Here is a 4,689-nt window from a genome sequence, read left to right as displayed (position 1 = left end):
CAAAATTATATAATAAATGGTCTGTGGAGTATTTTGAGCTGAAACTTCACAGACACATTCTGGGGACACCAGAGACTTTATTACATATTGTAAAAACGGGCATAATATGTCTCCTTTAAATCACACTTTACTGACTAGTTCCTTTAACTAGTGCTCTAGTACCTTCTCCCGATGATGCTGAGTCCGAGGCCGTGGCCTGGTTTCTTCTGAAGCTCGACGCTCAGCGAGTCCCACAGCTCCTCCTCCTTATACTGACCCTCGTCTCTGAAGACCGCCAGACGAACGCGCTGCGGAGTCTGCCGCAAAACATTGATGGCCTCGTCATGCGTCGCCACGCGCAGATCTACACCGCACACCTGAGAGAGACAATGGAGAAAGAGAACGGCTGACATCAAATCAAAGCGCTAGCCAGAAGAGCGTCTGATGGTGGAGATTTTACCTCCAGAATCTGGTCTCCTGCCCACAGACGGCCGTCTTTAGACGCGGCTCCCTCCTCGTACACCTCGTGAATTATTATAGTGCCCTGAACAGACAAATACAGTTCTTATGATTCAGTTCTTCAACCTTGTCAACAAGAGGTGTTGCTAAGTTGTATTGAATGTGTGCTTGTTGTGTGCTTCAAATTTTAAAAGTATATATATTTTAAAAACTATACTTGCAGATCATATAATATTAATGAAATAAAAGGTCACTTAAGTGACTTAAAGATACTTTCATGATTATGTTTCTTAACACACTTAAGTAAAAATTGCACTTTATAATTGTCAAATTAAAAGTTTTACTTGAAAGTACATATTAATTAATTTTATTTTAATAATCTTTTACACTTATTTTGTAAAAGTATTGTATTTTGATGTGCTGACAGGGCCAGTGTTATGTTAACATTATTTAATATTACTATTATAGTGTTTATTAAGACTTTGAATTAGTTTTAAATATATATATATATATATATATACACATTTTAACTTTTATTTTAAATGTAGTCTAAGTTTTAGTCATTTTTCTATGCTTTTGTCATTTGTATTAGTTTTGTATATTTCTATTTAACTTTTATTAAAATTTGAATTAGCTTTTATTTTTATATTTTAATTTTTCATTTTAATATATTAAGTGTAGTTAATTATTTTAAGTTTTATAAATTGTGTAATATGCCTTTGTCATTTTATTAGTTTTTTATTTCTATTTAGCTTTTATTCATATTTTGAATTAGCTTTTATTTTTATATTTTCAGTTTTATTTTAATTTTAGTTTAAATTGTAGTAATTTTGCTGAGCTTTTGTCATTTCTATTATTGTTTTATTTCTATTTAGTTTTTTATTAATATTCATAATAAGGTTTTAAGTTTACATTTTCATTTTACTATATTTAGTTAGTAACTTTATTTAAAGTTTTAGCAATTGCCCTGTGTTTTGTCATTTGAATTAGTTTTTTTTTTTCTTTAAAAATATTTATTTTTATTTCAGCTTTAGTCATTTTAGTACTTCAACTTAAATGTGTTATTTCAGTTAGCTGCCAAGGCAACATTTCTAATTTATGTTCTAATGAAAAAATGTTGCTTTTTTGTCTAATATTTAAATTTTATTTCAGCATTATTTCACTTAAAATATTTTTTATTTTTCATTAACAATAAAAACCAACAACTGGATTTTCTTTGAGTCCCAACTTCTTGAGTTGAAGACCATGAAAATTAAAGATTGATGGTGGAAGCTAATTTCTACTTGAATCAAAAATCATGAATTCAGTTTACAATTAGCTTGTATTTCTTTTGGTACACATTTAGGTAATTTCCAGAGTGTCAGAGTGCACAAGTTTGTATCAGTTCAGTGTGAAACAGAGTTTATTCACCAGCAGCGTGTCACAGCCGCCCACGATGCTCAGCCCCAGTCCTGTTCTGCCCTTGCTGATCTCTATAGTGGTCTCACAGCCGGGGATGATGGGACACGTCGCCGGATCAGACGCCAGTGTCGCCGGTGTGGAGCATCTGCTCGAATCTGCAGCACACAATCATCATGACGACAAAGATCAGCTTCTGATTTATTCATCAGCAAACTCTTTCCATTTTTCTTTAATAACTCCCCGATCCCCCTCCCCTCTTACTCCTGATTGGCTCTGTCTCTGATGATGTCAGAGAAACCAGCGGAAGGCTGCTTCCAGCGTCTGATCCCGAGCAAATCTGATTGGATGAGGAGGGTTGGGAGGCGGAGTCAGTGCAGATGGTGAGTTTCACTGGTTGCTGGGTTTTCTGCAGCAGTGACATCACCTACACACATTTCACATTAGACAATGACGTTTTTGGAAATACTGAATCCTATTTACATACACTACTGTTCAAACATTTTAGGGTTGGTAAGATTTTTAAATATTTTTGTCTCTTCTGCTCACCAAGACTGCATTTATTTGATCACAAATACAGTATAAACTGTAAATATTATTACAATTTAAAACAAGTGTTTTTTATGTGAATATATTGTAAAATGTAATTTATTTCTGTGATCAAAGCTGTATTTTCAGCATCATTACTCCAGTCTTCAGTGTCACATGATCTTCAGAAATCATTCTAATATGCTGCTTTGCTGCTCAAGAAACATTTCTGATTATCATCAATGTTGAAAACAGTTGTGCTGCACAATATTTTTGTGGAATCCGTGATACATTTTATTTTTCAGGATTCACAGATGAATAGAAAGTTAAAAAGAACAGCATTTATTTGAGATATAAATATTTTGTGACATTATAAATGACTTTACTGTCACTTTTGATCAATTTAATGCATACTTACTGAATAAAAGTATTAATTTCTTTTAAAACTGACCCTAAACGTTTGAACATTATTGTACATTCACAAAAATCTCAACAGAATATTTACAGAGAACAGAAGAATCTATAATCTAGAATAAGTTTGAATTTTGTATTAAATTAGAATGTTTTTAAATTTCACATTTTGGTTTGTTGCTCACAAAGCTACCATATGGCATCAAAAGACTTAAATTATAGTGGAAAAAACAATTTTGAGATACATTTAGATCAGATTTTTGTCCTTTTGTGAGCTTGACAGCTCCTATGCTTTTGCTTTATTAAAAACAGCAGTTTGGATATTCTTTTCTTCGTTTGCATTCCACGGAAGACAGAAAGTCATAGGGGTGTGGAACTCATGTAACTCAGGGAACGGAGACGTTACGTTCCGTCGCCACAGTTGCTGTACCACCGCTGTACGGCCGGGGCACATAGTCTCGGCTCCTCAGCGAAAAACTGATGTGCGTTTGCACGCGCTCTCCTTTTATACCCGCGCTGCGGGGCGGGATGCGCGTGGCGAAACACGCACGCCAACTGTCATTGGCTTGTTTAGTTAACTCTCGAAGGTGATTGGTCTAACGAAGCGATATCCCAATTCGTCAGTCACGACTGACGTAACGTCTCCGTTCCCTCCTTCAGGGAACGAGGGTTACACAAGTAACCTAGACGTTTTATATTTAAGTATATACATTACAGTAAATTTTATTTTACCATAAATGCTTGTCAGTACATTCAGCAGTACTTTAACCATATTTCAAAGACAATAGAATTATGAGATTAGATATAAAGATGTATTTACGTACCAACTTAACTGTGTCAAAAATAATTGAATATAAACTGCATTAAAAAACGCATTTAATATAAATTTAAACTATAATACATTTGAATTTAATTGCAACTAATATGCAATTAAGTGTCTGAAAACATTACATTCAGTTCACAATTAAGTATATTCTTTTAAAGTAAAGTATTAAGTACTCTTTTTAAAAGTATGCTAAAGTGTATTTCTTTTTCACTCACCTCTAACAGTTCATCTCCCACCACAATGTGTCCATCTCGGCCGGCGGCGCCGTTGGGATCGATGCCCACCACAAACACACTCATGCGTGAATGATCCCGGTTCCCTGCCAGACTCAAACCCAGACCCGTGTGACCCTTCTCCAACTCGATCATGTCCAGCTGACCCGGTAAACGACCGTACCGCTCTGTTACCTTCTCTTCTCACACACACACACACACACACACACACACACACACAAACACACACACACACACACACCTCTGTCCTTCTCTCTTCACACACACACACACACACACACACACACACACACACACACACACACAGTTAGATGCTTTTACTTGTAAATTACACTTGTAATCTGTAGCATTACTGCAGCATATCACTGCAGTCTAATAACAGATTTACAGTTCAGTACAGTGTGAATTATGGCCATAAACCCCCTGTGAAAAAGTGTGCTTAACAGTATTGAATGTGCACTTGTAGTGTACTTCAAATCTTAAAAGTATACTTTTAAAAAACTTTCTTAAAGCCACTTAAGTGACTTAAACAGCAACACTTCCATGACTGTTTCTTAACACACTTAAGTACACTTTTAAAAGTGCACTTTGTAATGTCAAATTAAAAGTTTTACTTTAAAGTACATTTTAAATCATTATGTTTTAATAATCATTTGTCATGCTTTAAAGAGGAAACACTTATTTTGAGGTGTTGAGTAAAGCACATTTAAAGTAATTTATTATAATTTTAACTGAAGAGTTTTATTCAATATTACATTTAAATTTAATATATTTTAAATGTACTAAATTGCAGCTTCACAATTACAAATGTGAAATTATAAATATATTTAAATACATGACATTAAGATTTAAATT

General features: G+C 34.1%; 1 pseudogene; it reads right to left on the bottom strand.

Moving 5' to 3' along the window:
• The window catches only part of LOC107692248 (multiple PDZ domain protein-like), a 53,364-nt pseudogene that overhangs the window by 10,244 nt on the left and 38,431 nt on the right, over positions 1 to 4,689 (bottom strand).

This window comes from Sinocyclocheilus anshuiensis, unplaced genomic scaffold (genome assembly GCF_001515605.1).
Source record: "Sinocyclocheilus anshuiensis isolate Anshui unplaced genomic scaffold, SAMN03320099.WGS_v1.1 scaffold911, whole genome shotgun sequence".
NCBI lineage: Eukaryota > Metazoa > Chordata > Actinopteri > Cypriniformes > Cyprinidae > Sinocyclocheilus > Sinocyclocheilus anshuiensis.
This window is presented reverse-complemented; position numbering and strand designations above follow the sequence as displayed.